General features: G+C 42.9%; 1 long non-coding RNA gene across 1 annotated transcript in view; it reads left to right on the top strand.

Moving 5' to 3' along the window:
- Window positions 1–17638, top strand: part of LOC128775684 (uncharacterized) — a 268393-nt gene extending 250755 nt beyond the window's left edge. The window contains exons 3-4 of the long non-coding RNA XR_008420614.1: window positions 12184–12300; window positions 17409–17638. This is a non-coding gene — a long non-coding RNA (uncharacterized LOC128775684). The remainder of the gene's footprint in view (window positions 1–12183; window positions 12301–17408) is intronic.
- Window positions 17639–18370: the final 732 nt, after the last annotated feature.

The following is an 18370-nucleotide window of genomic DNA, read 5'->3' as shown; positions in this document are numbered from 1 at the left end:
CCCAAGAGGTTGAGGGATGCGTCTGAGCTGCAGAACCAGGATTTCAGCCCCATTTGTCAACAACCAGGCACTTGCTCATCCCTTCTTGCTCAGTGACTCTTAGACAATGCTTTACTGTGAGGACCCTCATAGCATCATGAAAGGGATGTTCCATCTCAGCCCCACCTACTACCATGTGCCTGTCACTCTGCACAGTGTACCTCCTGAATTCTGAATTCATGAGCTCTGATAGAGAAGAAAAAAATGGGCTTGTAATCCCAACTTTTTGGTGAAAATGTAAAGGATTTCAGCTGTAGGCTGAGGTCACAACTTCAGAGATTGGAATGGGAAGCATCGTTCACCAGAGATCAGATGCTGTAATCACCACAGTGTTTGGGAAAATCAGACTTCACTGTTCCTTCCTCTACCAAGTACTACTGTGTTAACAGGCTATCAGTGATTACCCAGACATTCCACTTAATATATTTAACATTAGATAAAGATGTCCATCCAGAGCCATTAGACGAACTCACTTTTGATAATAAACCTAATTTGACAACATAATTCTGGTACTTCAAACCTCACGCTTTGTTAGGGCAATGACATCTTTATTCTTGATTTCTCTAATTCACTCTCTGAATGAAGAAGCACACAGAATAGTTACCTGTCAAGTGCTACTGTTCTAGGAAAATTCATTTTACTGTTAACACTTATGGGACAGTAGGATTTCAGACTTGGGATATCTTCATTCTACTGGGATACTTGATATGTGTCCCTGTGCCAATTTCAAATCCCATCCTAGAAATTCATAGGTAAGAAGAGTTGTGTTAAGTGAGCACTCTACGTGGATTATCCATTTGAAAGATTGATAACTCAATAAAATACTCCTAACTTTGAAACTGTGAATAATAAAATGTAATCTTTCTCTGATAGTTCTGAATGCACTTTAGAATTATGCAGTGCCTTAGAGTCATTGCAGAGAATATTACTTTTTATAGATCATAGGACCATAGAACTTCAGAATTGAAAGGGACTTTTTGTGTCATCTTGATGAGAGTTGACAACTAGGTTTTGTATAGTTTCCAACTACAGTTAATCGGTATGGGTGTGATGTGCCATGCTGAGGTTAGTTATGGGCCAGTAGACAAGTATAATATGATTGATTAGCAATGTCTCCCATGGACAAGAGACAATAATCATTAGTATGGCACGTATTTGCTATCCTTAACAATTCCAACATTTTCAATTTAGTTATTGTTGTTGCTGTAGTTGTTGTTTGAGAGAGAGAGAGAAAGGGTGGGCATGAGTGGGAGAAGAGAAAAGAGGGAGAGAGAGGATCTCAAGCAGTTTCCATGCTCAATGAAGAGCCTAATGTGCGGCTCAATCCCATGACCATGACCTGAGCTGAAATCTAGAGTCAGACGCTTAACCCACTGAGCCACCCAGGTGCCCCCCAACATTTTCATACTAAACATGAGTGGCCAAAACCTAAGCATAGTTCAAATATTTAACACAATCAATCAGCTGGCCTATGGTTGAGCAGGACTAGCCACTACTATTTCTGTCATAGCATGCTAGCTCTCTAATACCAACTCACAACTTGCACAAAATAGAAAATTAAATAAGAGTTTCTTGAGTGTCTAAAAACTTTGGCAGGAAAAAAAAGCAACAAGGCAGAAAACATCTTTGGATGGTGATGTACATTCCCTAGGAAACTGTTAACATTTCACTGAATAATTCAGAACGATTCGAGGTTAATTTTCCAGTGAGGCATCATGTAGTTTAAACTATAATCATGCTTTCAGAATTCATTTTTATACAGTCAGTAAATATGTTTTAGAGTCTTCTCCATGCAAGGTACTGTAGTAGAGTCATGAGAATAGTAATAAGACATTCTGGGCAAAGATCCCCTAGCATTTATTCAGCAGACATTTACTGAGCACTTGCTCAAGTCAGACAGTGTACTCTGTCCCAGAGACTCAAAACCAAGCAAGTCTCCCTTAAATGAGTTGTTTTCCTAGTAGTCAGTATTTGGCACCATAACCATCGGGGTCAACCAAATGCAAACCAACTATGTTTTGTGGTTGGATCCACGGGAAATTGCAAGAAACCGAAGAGAGAGATAATGTTCTGAAGAAGAAGGTAAAGTAAGGGAGGGGCTGACGATTTTTCAAAATAAATTTCCAATGAAGATGGGAAACTTCAGGTGTTAAATCTCCCTTCTGAAGTGTAGCACAGGTACATCAGTCACAAAGCACAGCTCAGTGAATTACCACACAATGAATGGAGTAATTACATCCATGAAACCATCACCCAGGTCAAGAAATAGAACAAGATTGGCACAGAAACTTTACTTGTCCTCCTCCCCAATCAGTACCCCTTACATCCACCCCGAGGATGAAAAGTGTGCTGACTTCCCACACCGGTTTGGTGTTATCAGTTTTTGAACTATATATCGATAAAAATCACATTATGTTTATTGCTTTGTTTCTGGTTTCTTTTATTTTTTAATATGTATTTATTTTTGAGAGAGAGAGAGCAAGCAAGGGAGGGGCAGAGACAGAGGGGAACAAAGGATCTGATGTGGCCCGTGCTGACAGCAGAGAGCCCGATGCAGGTCTTGAAATCAGGAACCGTGAGATCATGACCTGGGCTGAAGTCTGACGCTCAACAGACTGAGCCACCCAAGTGCCCCCTATCTAGCCTCCTGTATTCAACAATACTTTTTGTAGGAATTATCCATGTTCTGGTGTAGTTAGAACTTGTCCATTTTTGTTACTGTAAATACACTTCAGTTTTTTGGTTTTTGTTTTGTATCCATTCTATTGCTAGAGGATATTTGTGTTGCTTCCAGATTGGAATTATTACATAAACTGCTTCTATGGACATTCTTTTACATGCATTTCTGCTGGAAATATACCTAGAATTGTAATTGCTGAGTCATAGGGTACATTTATGGTGACCTTTATATTAATACCTCCCAACAGTTATCCAAACTGGCTGGTAATCAATTTAAACTCATACTTGTAGTACCAGAGGGTTCCCATGGCTACACATTCTCATCAGTGTTTGGTATTTTCAGTATATTTAATATAATCGGTCTAGTAAGTGTTTCATTAGAGCTTTAACTTGGATTTCCTTACATTACTAAGGAGGTTGAACACATTCTCATGTTTGTAGGGCACTCATATATCTTTTGTGAAGTACATGTTCATATCTCTTGCTCATTTTTTGTCTGGATTGCCTATTTTTTTTTATTTGTTCAAGTTTTTGATAAGTTGGATTATATTTAAAGTAAGAATTTGTGTTCATCCAAAGATGTGGGTGTTTCTGTCAGGATTGAGTCAGGATATATAATCCACCCCAATTATTTGGAAAGAGAGGGTTTAATAATATAGAATTATTAACTAGATACAAAACTGTTAACCATAAGACATCACATTCGGTAGCAGTTGCAGTGAACAGCTAGCTTCCTGGAACTGGAACAACAAAGGGAAAGGTCGACTTTATTAAACTCAGACCCTGGGGAAGGGGCTTCACCACAGCTTGATTCTCTGTGGAAGATGCACTTGTCAGCTGATACTAGGGTCTCTGAGAGGGACGCAGCAAGGCTTTTGTGTAAGTGCTGGAAAAACTACAAACTGGATGTGATTGCTCCTGTGAGAACAAACTGTGGCTAGCATGGACCTTTGGGAACAGGACTCAGGCAGAAAGGGGCAAATCCCATCCTCCTGCAGCCTTGCTGTGTCCCTTGAGCGCCCCCTACAGAGCAGGGCCATGGTTTGCAGCGTTGAGGCCCCAACATCACAAAGCCAAATAAAGCATTAAGGGGTTGGAGCTGAGAGAGGATATCTTGATACCCAGCAAGAGCAGCAAGAGAACAGAACAAGCCAAAGAGTGAGGCAAAACACACATCCGACAGTGGGTTCAGGTCTAGATTTGAGTGATGTCTGGCAGTTAATGATAGCTACCCCCTGAGGAAGTGCTTACATGTGCCAGCTTGTGTGACGGCTTCAGCCCACTCTCATATCTCTTCTCACACAGCCTTTTCCATGAGAACTCTCTCGCTATTCCCACTTGAAAGACAAGGAAAGAAAGGCAAGAGAGCAAGGAAGGAAGAAAAGGCAAGGAAATAAAGGTCATAGCGCCAGGAGATGCCAGAGAGCGTAGATAACAATTCAGATCAATCTAATTCGTTTTTATCTTCATACTCAAGTTCAAAAATAAAGAGGATTTACTGTAAAAAAGCTATAAAGGTTATGGTAAATGGGACATGAAAATTAATAACAGGTCTCCTGACTTAAGGGAACTTCTACAGTAATCAATATTTTTCTGGTCATATTAGCTCATAAAAATATGGCAGATGGCATCAATGTCTCTCTCTTTTTTACCTTCTATGGTCTATTTTCCTCTAGTTGGCCTTTTAGGAATCCTTGTCACTGTGGTAGAAAACCACAGATTCTACTGACAGCAGTTGTTTAAAATTACGTTTACTGGCAGTGGCTTTGATTTCTTACTTTGTTCTGAAAGATGAGAATTGTGTTTGGGTGAGGACAGTCCTTCTTTGTCTTCTCTAAAATCAAAGCTTAGGCCCAAGTTGCTCTCAGAGCCGTAACCGATGGGAAAGCTCTCTCATGTTGGGTGTACACAATTGTTTGGACGCATTTGAACCACCTGCATATGGACACTGCCTCAGTGTGCTGAGATGTCAGAGATTTGGAGAAAAATATCAGAACTCATTTATTATTCATTTTCAGGCTGAAGTGTAGGGTGAGCTGAAAATCTCACTTTCTGTAAAAGACAAAACAGCATGGCTGTCTCCTAGAATTATAGGTGGAAGATAACATTTATTGGGCACCCTCTGGGTGTGGTGGCAAGTACTTCCACGGCCTCCTATTTGATGTCTGCTTGTCTGTCCCCCCAGTTCAACTGACCCTCCGCCCTGCAGCCAAATGCCAAATGCAAACCTGATCACGTGACTCATTGCTGTGGGGAAGATTAAAATTCTTAATTCTGTGCACCGGGCACTGCTTTCCCTGTAGCCTGAACTCAGTCGATTTCACCTTTACCCCCTGACCTCCAGCCCACTAGGTCCCTTCTGCTTAAGAACTCTTGCATCTGCCATTCCTGCTATTCTCTCCTATTCCCCGCATACACCCCTTTCCCATAGTTGACCCTTACTGATGCTTCAGGCATCATTTGCTGAGGGAAGCTTCTTTGACTTCCCTTCCCAGACAGGTGAGGTCCTCCAGTTAGAGGCTCATAGCCACCTGGACTTTCTTTTTATGGCATTTGTCATTTATGGTGTATCTATTTAAGCCTTGTCTGTTTTTCACACTAGACTGCAGGCCCTAGGAGAGCATGGGCAGGCCTGCATTGCTCACTGTCGTGTGTCCACAGTGCCTAACACTATACGGGAACATGGTCACCATTCAAAAAGTTTGTCATAAAAGAGTCCTTAACATCCATGATCACAGCTGGTAGGGTATGTTGAGCAACCTGTTTATTCTAGATCTCGTCTGAATGTTTCCCTCCCCAAAGGCCAGTGCACATTAATATTCTCATGTCACCTGCTTTCATTTATTTCTTTGGGTAGGCTATACTTGATTGTCACTCTTCTGACAACATTGAGGGTCACTGCATGAGCAACTGGACTGTGAAGTTCTAAGGTGGGGCCTGGGGATGTGCATTTGAGCAAGTGCTCCCAGTATCCTGGGCCCACCTTTAATGGCACTGCCTCGGCCCCTCACCCTCCTCCATCCCCACCCCCAGACCCACCTGACCTCAGAAATCCTTTCTCTGCTTCAAGATCTCTGTCTCTTCACATTCTGCCCTGCATTTGTTTCCTTTCCCCCACTGTACCAAACTACCACAAGCTGCATGGGGCTTAAAATGCTGTTGGGGCTTAAAATGACCCAAGTATAACTACTCACAGTTCAGGAAGTCAGAAGTCCAGAATCAGTGTCTGGGCTGAAATCAAGGTGTTGGAAGGGCTGTGTTTCTTCTGGAGACTCAAGGGGAGAATTTGCTTCTCTGCTTCTGTTGTCTCCTTCTCTGACTCTGACGCCATGCATTCTTCTTATAAGGGTCCTAGCTGATTACACTGAGCCACCCAGGTAATCAGGATAATTTTCCATCTCTGGATCCTTAATGAACACATCTGCAAAGTCCCTTTTGCCACGTCATATATTCACAGGTTCCAGGGGTACGATGTGGACATCTTTGGGGATTATTATTCAGCCTAGCACACACCCCAATATATGCCCCATCATTCTTCCTTTTCTACTGTTTCTAGAAAAGAAATGTCCCTTGTATTTGCCAAGGTTTACACCATAACAGCCCCTCAGCCCCCGCCCCCCACACTTCACATCCTCCCACGCTGCCTGCCCCTCTTATTGTCAAATATCGCCTCCGTTGTCTTCAACTGTAGGGAGTAAGTTCTTTTTGGAGACAGACTGGTCTGGGTTTGAATTTCCAGGTCTGCTGCTTCTGTGCTGTGAAGGCTTAGACACAGAACTTCAATTCTGGTTCCCTTCTAGTAGGCTTACAAATGCCTCCCTTCAGGGGTGCCTGGGTGGCTCAGTCGGTTAAGCATCTGCCACTTGATTTCGACTCAGGTCATGATCTCAGAGTCTGCAGGGTCAGGCCCCATGTCAGGTTTTTGCTGACAGCATGGAGCCTGCTTGAGATTATCTCTCTTTCTCTCTCAAAATAACTGAATAAACATTTTTTTAAACACCTTCCTTCAAGGCCATTGGGAAGATTAATGGAAATAATGAATGAAAAGTTTCCTTCCCCACAGCCTGTCAGGTGGAAAGCATTAAGCTAAAGTAGATTTTTGCCACCATGATCTTCAGTGTTTTCCATTTCTGTCTTAATTTGGAGTCTGGAGGTCTACACTACTTTTAAAGATAGTTGTGTTCTCTCTGAAGTCATCACATTCCATGAGTGGACATTCCATGACTGGACAGATGTAGGCTGGACTTCTCTATGTGCCACATTGTTTTCTAAGTTGAATTCAGTCCAACAATTATTTATCAACCTCCCGTTCACCCCTGGGCTGCTTGCTGAACATACACAGGTGAGCGAGGCGTGGTCGCTGACCTCAGCAGACACTCCTCTGAGCTGGGAGATGGAATGTATAAAAAATTTCTTTCAAAATAAAGTGACAAATGCCATAGTTGCCTGGAGACATTAGGAAAGGTTTCTGGATGAAGGGATACTTGAGCTGAGTGAAGTAGGAAATACTTTTTGCAGGAAAAAGGTTATTGCTCTTTGTATTCATCAATTCTATCACTGCCCGAGGCTCTGGGCCAAAGTCTGTCATCAGCAAGATTTATGCTTGAGTGTTTCAGAATAATAAGAGTTTCACTGTTCTGTTCTTTCAAGCCCAGGCCTGGCACAGAGAGAGCTTGTGGTGTGGGCCTGGTTAATCCCAGGATTCCCCCCTTTTCCAGGGACAGGCATGATATAAATTTAAAGCGGCACCGTCAGTTTGCCTGATTGGAATATGGTGGCTGCCCAAGCATCTTCAGCCAGCACTGAGAGGCCCCTGCCAGCAGAAAAATGGCCATGTGATAAAGTACAAAGAACATCAGGCTGGGCTATAAATCAGTGGCTGTCTGACTTTTTAGATCTTGTCTCATTCCAGCAAAGCAAAAAACCTATCTCCACACATCCCGTGCATTCCAGCTTTCTAAAGCAAAAGAATTCTGTGATAGCATTGGAGTGAGCACGTAACAATAAAATCTCTGAAAACGCATCAGTCAGCCAACACAAAAGCAAATCTCAACATAACTTCTCAACTAAATGCAATAAAAAGAGCGACAATCTAAAACCAAACCAGCTGAAGGCAACACCGATGCTACACAGCACCCTTCCAGAAAGTCATGGGAATCCCTTCGCTTCATGCTTCACTTCGTGCATGCTTCTCAGTAGAAGCTTTGCAATATTGCCAAAGCATTGGGTGGCTGCCGGACTTATTGATAGAATACAAAATGGAAGTTTTTAGTAAACTCTAATAATGTCTTAATTTTTTTAGGTAAGCTTTACATCCAGCGTGAACCCCAACATGAGGCTTGAACTCATGACAATGAGGTCAAGACCTGAACAGAGATCTAGAGTCAGACGCTTAACCAATTGAGCCACTCAGGCACTACTACTAATGCCTTAATTTTAATTTATGAAAACCAAGTTTTAGTTACCTATTTTTTTAAGTTTATTTATTTTGAGAGAGTGAAAGTGCATGGGAGGGGGAGAGAGAGCAAGAGAGAGAGAGAGAGAGAGAGGAGAGAGAGAGAATCCCAAGCAGGCTCCACATGGGTCAGCACAGAGCCCAATGCAGGGCTTGAACTCATGAACTGGGAGATCATGAGCCAAAATCAAGAGTTGGATGCTTAACCAACTGAGCCACCCAGGAGCCCCTAATTAACCATATTTTTGAGCTTTATTAATAAACAGTCCTTAGTTGTACATCAGAGTGAAAACTCTATGAGCTTGGGTCTGCTATCTGCAAACAAACAAAACAAAAAACACTTACATTCTCAGATCCATTTACAATCTAATCAGAAAGAGCCTTGTAACCTACAGAGGACTCAAGCTATATGCAGGGATACTCTGCTCTGTGAAATCAACATGCATTCCTCATCTCCTAGTCCCTTTTGTGTGGTTCTCTTTTCATCTTTCTTGGGGAAAGCTAAGGAGTGTCACAGGGCCCTGGCAGAAGCAAGAAAACTACAAATCTATGTTAAGAGCATGAATCTGGAGGTAGAACCTGGCACTGGCAGGCCGGGGACCAAGAAGATAGGACAAAGGTTAAGGAGCACACAGTAAGCTAAGATCCGTGGAGACTTAAATTGATGAATGTGTGGAAAATGACAGCCGGTTGTGACATAGAAAATCATTCATCTTGAACCTTTCGTTTCATAGGGGAAAGTGAGTTTTGATCATGAAAATTAGAAATGATAGCATGGATATCTCAAGATTGCTATACATTCAATGAAGAGACACACATAAAGCATGTGGATTGATTGTGGATCAGAGTTAAATATGTGTGACAAATGTTTGCTCAGTCCTGAGTGACAGAACCAGAACTGAGCCTTCTCATGGAGAGGAAGTGTTTGGTCAGGCTGCCAACAATCCCAAGCATACAGGAAATTCATATTAAAACAGTGGTAATCCCAAGAGCCAGGAACTTCATTCTGAGGAACTTCATATGTTTCTATTCAGACAGGCATGAATCTCAAGTTCACTGTATGATTCTGTCTGGTAGAGTAATTCTTTAGATGCTATCCTCCCATGGCAGGAAGTTCTCCTACATAGCTCCTGCCACATTGTGTCTTATGCTATTATTTATATGCATCTCAGCTGTTCCTGTGACTTCTTTGGGAAAAATATACACCTCCTTTTAATTTTTTTAATCATGAAACTAATTACCTATAATTTCATTTACTCATAAATGACTTAGAATTATGACATATGGAAGAAATATAAATGTTTTAGAAGCCACTTGGCGAAAAAATTCCCAGTATCCAGAGGCAGCCACTTTTTTTAGAATATTTCATTATTTATGTTGTACATTATTTTGTTTGTGTTTTTCTTTCCTTAAACATGTCAGGGCTTTCAGGCATGGATAGAAACTGGTTCTGGCTCACATAAGCAGATAATATTTTACCTGGAAGATAACCGATAATGGTGAATCCGTTTAGGTCATGAGATCCTTATTTCAGGGTCCTTAATTTTGGTTAGGTTCTTGGATGGCCAGTATAAATCTGTAAGTGATTTTTATGAAGGAACATGAGTGCTACATCTCTTAAGTGCTTTGCTGTCTAAGATTCATATAACGTAAGGCCTACCAACTGCTCTTTGTCCAAATTGTGCCTATCGCTGCAGCCAAATAGAGAGTTCTGATGTCATTGTTGAGCCTTGGACAGTTGGAAGAGGGCATCCATGTGATGCCACTGGCACGCTAACTGACCCTGTGTCAGTGCAGAATGCAGCAGTTGAGAGAGAGTGGCTGAGGCCAACCTTGTACTGAATCCTTTTCCTCTGAGAAGGTCCCTGTACTTCTAGAGAAACATGCCTCGTCCTTCTCCTTCTCCAGAAACCGTCCTGGTTCACATATCATAGAAAAAACATATCATGTGACCCACTGCCCTGGACACACTGCTACGTCATTTATTTGCCTGCATCCCCCACCTCCACCCTCAGACTATAACCCAGCTGAGGAGAGATTCCATGTTAATCCTCTTTTTTCTCTACCAGCTCATTATCCTCTTTCTCCTAGTGGAATGTAGGCTCCATGAGGACAGGCACTTCTGTCTGTTTTCTTTCTGGAGGTTTCCTAAGCTCCTGTAACAACACCTGGTGCATGAGACAAATGCAATGAATATAGTTATTAATCTAGTTGGAAGAATAGCTGAGCAATATAGAGTCTAGAGTCTTAGTGTGATTTTTTTTTTCTTTCCAAACACATCTGGATTTGTTTCTCAGCTCTGGTCCAGGCTTGCAAATCATCTTAGCCTTTTTTTGTCTTCCTGTCTCTCCAGTTAGCTACTCTCCTGAGCATATTATTAGACTCTGTTTTATCCATTGATTTTTTACTAATCGAAATCCACATTACTCATGCATCTATTAATAGCTTCATATGAAGTATTTTTCCCAGTGATCACCTAGGTTATAAATTTTCCTGCTGCTTCACAGTACAAATGATAAACTGATGTCAGCTGCAGCTAAGGGTATATGTACTAGAACTGGGGAGCCCAAATTCATGTCAGGCATTGGGAGTTATATTTATTTAGACCCTAATCTGATTGGTTTTCCATCTCTCTTCCAATTTCCCTCATAAGTTGCTGGACTTTCTCAAATATGGATGTGATGAGATACATTATCCTGGTTACGTCTGAAATTGGTCATTGTGCTGGTCTCTTATTTTTAAGCCAGTGGCTTATGAAGTTGTTATTTCCTGACCGTTGGATAGCATCACAGCATGTTAGAACATCCAGGGATTGTGGAATTTTGTTCCCCTTCAAGGGTAAAAAAGTGGGGAGAGTTGAAAGCGTCAATCTCAGCAGTTCCAGTTTTCTTTATTATAGTTGTTTATGCATCCATGTGAAATTTTGTTTGAGCGAGGTATTTTGAAACCTATGTGTTTATGAATATGTGTGTGAACAGATGTGCGTATACAAATTTACACATTCATATATGCCTACAAACACACACAGGTGCACACACAGGGAAACCACTGATAGTCCTCCCCCCCTGTGGTAGATTTGTCACTAACAGAACCAAAATATTATCACTCTTACCTGACCCCTTCATATCAGGCTTGGTCCTCAGGTTTACACTGGCCAGTGAAATCAGAGTGGAGGTTGTGTGTCACTCGCAGGCAGAAGCATTTAGGTGGCAGTGCTTAGTTCCCCAGAAGTATGTCCTGATATGGAAGTACCCTGGATTGAAGCAGCCTAGACCAGGGATGCATCTCAGAGAGTTACCACACCCACAGCTGACTTGATTTGAGCAAAAAATACACTCGTCCTGTAAAGGCACTGAGATTTTGTTACTTGTAGCAAAACCTCCTGCAGGCTGGCAGTTGTAAACCTTTGCATACAAGGCCAAGAGGGAGGACATTGAAACAACCCAGGTGTGACCCAAGATCACCATGGGAAACAAGACAGGGGATAGAAACTTGGACTCCTCCATCCTTGCCTTGTGGTCCTCTCCCTGCAGTACTCAGTACTCCTTTGCTTCCTTACGACGGTGGAAACACCCCGTGGCATCAGGAAAAGCTGGAGGGTGAATCATGAGACCGTTTTGTGCACAAGTTTAAAAACATAAATTGCTCACCGCTTTACTATCTTGCAAAATCTTCCCTACTTTACCTGTCAAATCAGAGATGGATGTGATGGCAAGAAGTCTCAGTAAATTGCAATAGTAAGTATCGTCACAAATAATCATTCTTGCACATAATCCAGCATGCCTGAGACTTGAATAGGCTCTGGGGTACCTGAAAATATTACCATAGCAGTGAAAGATGTATATAAAGGCCTTTTTTTTTTTTTCAAATCCCAAATTATTCACCAATATTACTGAAATAAGGAAGTGAGTAGTTAATAAAATTGTCAACATTTTGAAAGGGCTATGAAATATCCTTACTTGATCTAGTTTCTAGGCCTGCTCACATAGCTGCTTTCTCTCCCCCTGCAGGTCTGCATAAAGCAGACAAGATCCATCTTTCATTCCCTTGGAACCCTGGGATTTACAGGATCACAGATGCTGAAACACACATTCTGAGGCAATGGCTGCCAGACTCAGCACTTGAAGGTGAGGAGTAGACTAAGGAGGTGTGCCTGGGTGGCTCAGTTAGTTAAATTTCCAACTTTGGCTCAGGCCATGACCTCATGGTTTGTGAATTCGAGCCCCACATTGGGCTTACTGCTGTCAGCGAGGAGCCTGCTTCACATCCTCTGTCCTCCTCTCTCTCTGCCCCTGCCTGCCTCTCTCTCATTCTCAAAAATAAATAAACATTAAGAATTTTTTTTTAAAAAAGAAGTAAATTAGGGGCTCCTGGGTGGCTCAGTCGGTTGGGCATCTGACTTCAGCTCAGGGCATGATCTCACAGTTTGTGGGTTCAAGCCCCACATCGGGCTCTTTTTTCCTGTTGTGTAGGTTGCCAAAAAATGTAAATAGATTTCTCCACTTGGACAAGTTTAGGAAAGTATTTGTGGTTTCTAGAGACTAAAGACATGAGAATTGACTTTATTCAAAAGATTTTTAAGTTAGTAACAGCACCAGAAGAACACTTCAAAAGAAACTTTGTGAAAGTGATCCCCTTTATGTCAGAATCACAGAGCTACAAACTCTGACCCTTTTGTCTGGGGAGGCCTACTGTGATTGTGAATCCTCGATCAGATGGTTGTATAAGCCCTCATAGCCCCGGCACAGCGCTCTGAGCTTGTTTGTGGGGCATATAATCCATGATACAAACTGGCACACTTTGGAGAGTGGATGGGAGATGCAGAGGGGGCTCTGGTAATAATTATACATCAGACACATGCCAGGGCTGTCTGGGCAAATCAGGATGTGGTGTCACTCTATCTGTACATGCTCACATGAGAGGTTGCAAATACAGTGCCAGCGGGGTCTGGGCAGGACTGGCTCATTGGGGTGTCTGTCCAACAGAGGCTGTCCATTTAAGTGGGGCAACTGCCACATACCTCAAGACAGTTGTTCCTGTGGACAAGCCCCACCTACAGCTGCCAAAGCTTCCTAGTTTTTGAAAAGAGATTAATATTTGTGTGTGTACTTTTCAATTTCCACATGTTGCCAACTAATACCAAAACTCAAGACATCACAAGGACTAAACAGACCCTCATAACTAGCCAAGAGGTCACCAGTATTTGACCTCTTTCTTTTTTATATATATTTAAAACAAAATTGTTTTAATGTTTGTTTATTTTTTAGAGAGAAACAGAGACAGAGACAGAGCATGAGCAGGGGAGGAGCAAAGAGAGAGGGAGACACAGAATCCAAAGCAGGCTCCAGGCTCTGAGCTGTCAGCACAGAGCCCGATGCAGGGCTTGAACTCTTGAAGTGCGTGATGATGATGTGAGTCAGTTGCACAACCGACTGAGCCACCCAGGCGCCCATTGACCTCTTTCTTAAGAGTGGTAGAGAGAGCTACTACCATGCATAAGGAGGTAAGGACTCTTGGAACAAGGTAAAGGTGTTACTTACATGTGCTTTTGCACCAAACAGTAAAGAACTAGAAGGTGTATTCAGTTCCAAAATTAACAAATTAAGCTCTTAATTATAAATAGTAACAGAAGAAACACCACTCTTTTTCTACTGCCTCAGAGGGCAGCATGGAGCCTCCCTGGGGTCAGGTTTCCCCCGCCTCACTGCCCTGGTGGCTGGGCCTCTTGCCTGGGAACTGAAATGTAAGCTATGGCCCCTGCCTGGAGAGGCTCCATACTGCCCACCCTGCTCTATGCAAGACTCACCCTTGAAAATGGCAGAAACAGCAGGAGGGAAGAGGGACAGGCAGGAAGAAATCTCTTGAACACAGGCCACCAGTGAGGAGGCTGCCCATCCTATCAGCCCAATGTCAGGTCTCCAGGCTCTGGGGCTGCTGTGGAGAAAGGTGGAAGGAGGAGACACAAACCTGCAACTGCCCCTTGGGTCACCGAGGCCTCACCTTCTAGCTGGTAGGACTACCCTCCCTCTGGTGGGCACAGCCAGCCCTTGTGTACCCTTGAGGCTGCTGTCCAACAGTGGAAGGCCACTTTGGGCGTTGCCTCAGAGATTTAGCAGCAGCTGTCACCCAGGGGGCACCACTGAGCCATATTTGTGGGCTGGGACTCTGGCTTCTCCCACTATCCAAGCACCTGGGGCCAGCAGACTCTAGAGCTGTAACCCCCAGGTGACCTTCGGAGGATCCAGCACAGGCCAGAGGGGCTGGAGCTGAGAAGCAGGACATGTGTACCCCCTGTCTCTCTTTCCTACCTGAGCACCCCAGCTGCAAGGCCCCAGTCACTCCCCTGGCATCCACTGGTCATGAGGGAAGGGCCCAGAGCAGTGCTTTTACACAGAGTGAAAGAGTTAAAGTAAAAAAAATCTCAGCAAACCCCAAATAGTGCCTGCTCATTCAGACTGTGTCAGGAGAATGGACAGAAAGTTCCAGTACAGTTCCTGTTCCCCCAGGCTTGTCATCAGCAACCTGTACAAGATTCCTTCCACTGCTGCCTCACAAAGGGGAAGGGGCAGAGAAGCAGGAGTGAGGAAAAGACCAGCACAGCAGAAGCCCAGATTCAAAAATCTTCATTCACTGCAGACTCTTTTCCCATGTTGTAATTCCAGTGTTCTGAACATTAATAAACAGACATTTGTGAGGCACCTGGGTGGCTCAGTCGGTTAAGCATCTGACTTCGGCTCAGGTCATGATCTCATGGTTGGTGGATTCGGGCCCCAAGTAGGATTCCAGGCGCTAAACACAGAGCATGCTTGGGATTCTCTCTTTCCCTCTCTCTCTGCCCCTCCATGCTCTGTTTCTCTCTCTCTTTCAAAAATAAAGAAATAAACATTTTTTTAAAATGCTAACAGAATATATCTACAAGGAAATCTAGCTTTGGTTTTTCTAAAATCTGTGATTTCCTTTCAAGACTCTTTTGGCTGTTTGGCTGGTTTTATTAATCAAACCACTTGGAGCTTAACCTCCATCCCTGCAGAAGTGAGAAGGAAATCTTTTCCTTTAATCATGAAGGGAAATCTTTGCTGGAAGCTGTCCTCTTCTCAGTATTCCCCATGGCTGCCCAGCAGACTTTCTCTGGGTCACATCAGACAGTCATGCCGTATGACCATCACAAGCTGCAAAGGATCATGGGGAATGGGAGGGGGCTCTGGTGGCCTTGGTGCAAACATGACCCCACAGGGCCACATACACTGTTGCCCCAAACAAAATGAGGGTTTTTAGCAAGGAAGAAGAGAGGAATTGATGTTAGGTCGGTCAACAATGTCATGGCAGCATGACTGCATTTCACTCATTCATTTGTTTACTCACGAATAAACATTTTTTGAGCACTTATTAAGTGTGAGGCCTTGAGCTAGGCATTTGGGACACTTGAGTAAACAAAAGAGACAGAGATGTCTGACCTCCCAATGAGCGTACATTCTTGGAGGGGTAAGGGCAATTTTTAAAATTAAGTCTTACAGTGATTTTAGAAGTTGACAAATGCTTTTAAGGGAAAAATACAGCAGACAAAGGGGAGAGAGAATGGTGGGAGACTGGGGGTCTGGTTGCAGTTAGATACTAGCTAGTCTGGGAAGGACTTCACAAGGAGAGGACATTTGATCAAAGACCTAGAAGATACAAGGGAGCAAGCCATGCATCTATGTGGGACAAAAGCATTCCAGGAAAGGGCAACAGCCAGTGCAAAGGCCTTGAGGTGGGAATGGCCCCTACTTGGTTGTGGAATAGGAAGACCAGTTGATGGAGAGTAATGAGAGCCTGGAGAGGGTAGCAAAGGGGAGTTAGAGCAGGATGTGGAAGCCCGCTGTGCATTACTAGGGCCTTGTGGGCCCCTATTAAGAATTGGCTTAGAGCACCTGGGTGACTCATTTGGTTAACTGTCCAACTCTTGATTTAGGTTCAGGTCATGATCTCACCGTTCATGGGATCAAGCCCCACATCAGGCTCTGCACTGTCAGTGCAGAGCCTTCTTGGGATTCTCTCTGCCCCTCCCCCACTCATGCTTGCTCTCTCTCTTTCTCAAAATAAATAAAAACTTAAAAAAAAATGTGATGGGGAGTGAAGGGAGGGTTCTGAGCAAGGGAGTCACATGATCTGACTTGTGCTTTCCTGGGATCATTCTGGCTGCTTTGTTAAGAATAAGCTGTAGGGGTGCCTGGGTGTTTCAGTCAGCTGAGCATCCAACTTTGGCTCAGGTCATGAAGTTTATGACCTGGTTTATAAGTCCCACATCAGGCTCATTGCTGTCAGCACAGAGCCCACTTCAGATCCTCTGTCTACCTCCCCTCCCTTCCCCTGCTCACGCTCTCTCTCTCAAAAATAAATAAACATTAAACAAAACAAAAACAAAACAAAACAAAAAAAAGGAATGAGCTATAGGGGACAAGGGTAGAAGGCCAGAGACCAATACTGAGGCTATTGCAATAATCTAGACAAGAGATAATTGACTGCTTAGACCAAAGTAGGAACATTCTTTAACACATTAAAAAACTAGAGAGAATACAAAAAAAAACAGAAGGGAGCCAGAAATTTCTCTTCCCAGTGTGTGTATCCCTTGCTGCTAATAAAGTGCAGGACCCAGAAATTGAAAGAGCAATGGGCTTTTAATTTTCATTTTCTCTTATCTAAAACCAGCCTTAATTATGTCCTATTAAAGTCACTTCTCAAGCTGCCAGGAAACCATCTATGAACTTACATATTTCAAAAATATTATATATTTCCTTCCGTTCTGGTTTTCAGAGCTCTTTATCAATGAAACACATTTCATGTAAGCAAGAAGAAATGTGAGGAAGTCAGTATGATACTCTTTTCAGGATAAAGTTACTGAATTAAAAATAAATGGTGAGTGATCATGTTTTCCTTTTTGGTTTTAATAACCAGGGCTTAATCCAAGAAACCCGCTTGCTTAGATGTTTTTGTTCAGTGATCATTTGTTACTATCCCTATTGAAAGAGGGAGCTTTGGATGACTGGGTAGACTCTGGAGCGATGAAATGAAGGAGGGAGCAGATGATGAATGTGAACAGTCAGAGAAAAAAAGGAGGAGAATGGGGAGTAAAACATATGCAGATGGTAGCCTCAGTGACCCTGGAACAATGCACAAAAGAAGAAAGAACCAACTAATGCTCTTGGAGCCACATCTGCTGACCTTGTCAAACTTAAAACCTGTCCTTTCTTGTCCACAGGGTTTTTGGTGGACCTAGGGTGCAGGTTGCAGTTCGGGTGCCACCTCTGGGAAGGACCGTGAGCAGGTCAGGGCTTCCTTATTTAGACATCAGATGCTTGATGTGTAAAGAGATGTCTTCTGCAGGTAAGCACAATTTAGTCAAATTCTATAAATTACAGTGAAATTGATAATGCTACCACATCAAACGTGTATATGTGTACATTTGTTTTCACCCTCTTCCCCCCCCCAAGCCCCCCCCCACCGCCTTCTCTCTCTCTGACACCCATACCCCACCCATTCCCTCATCATTCTGTCATTCTTTTCTGCATTTTTCTTCTCCTTCATTTTGGCATGGATTCCCCCTTCAACTGGCCAGAGTGATCATCTCAACCTCACTAACCGTCAACATAATGTATTATACGTAACTGTCATTAACTCGAACGTAATTAGTACCATTCATTAATGTCATTAATATTGCAGACATTAGTAACTAGGACAAATCTGAGGCAGTATTTGGTCCGTTCTCCTTTTGCAAATGGAGAAAGTGAGGACTGAGGCCATAAATGATTCTCCCAAGGCCACAGAGTGATTTGAGGAAAGAAGGTAGGATGACACAGAATTGGGTTCATGTGAGTCTCACACATTAGGAGGTTTTAGCTTTTAACTTTCTGTTGAGGCCCATTTTCAGAACATTTATTTAAATCTCAGATTTATTACTGTTTTCTCTAGAGCAATGTTGCTGGTTTCTCTTACCCCTCCCCTTGCCACCATGTTGAAATATTCTACTTCATTTAAAGCTCTTTTCAGCTTTCCTCCTTTGCTGGAAAAATGATGGTGAAAACACACTATGAAAATTTTTGTCCATTGTCCAAAACAAAAATCATACCCGTCACAACGCCAGTACTGTAACAGAATTATGCTCCTTTTTGCAAACCTTACTTCTTTTGCCATATAATAACTTATTTTTATTTAGTTGAAGTC

Source organism: Panthera pardus, unplaced genomic scaffold (assembly GCF_024362965.1).
Source record: "Panthera pardus isolate Hobbes unplaced genomic scaffold, ASM2436296v1 HiC_scaffold_8, whole genome shotgun sequence".
Lineage (NCBI taxonomy): Eukaryota > Metazoa > Chordata > Mammalia > Carnivora > Felidae > Panthera > Panthera pardus.
The sequence above is the reverse complement of the archived record's forward strand: the minus strand, read 5'-3'. Positions and strand labels throughout refer to the sequence as shown.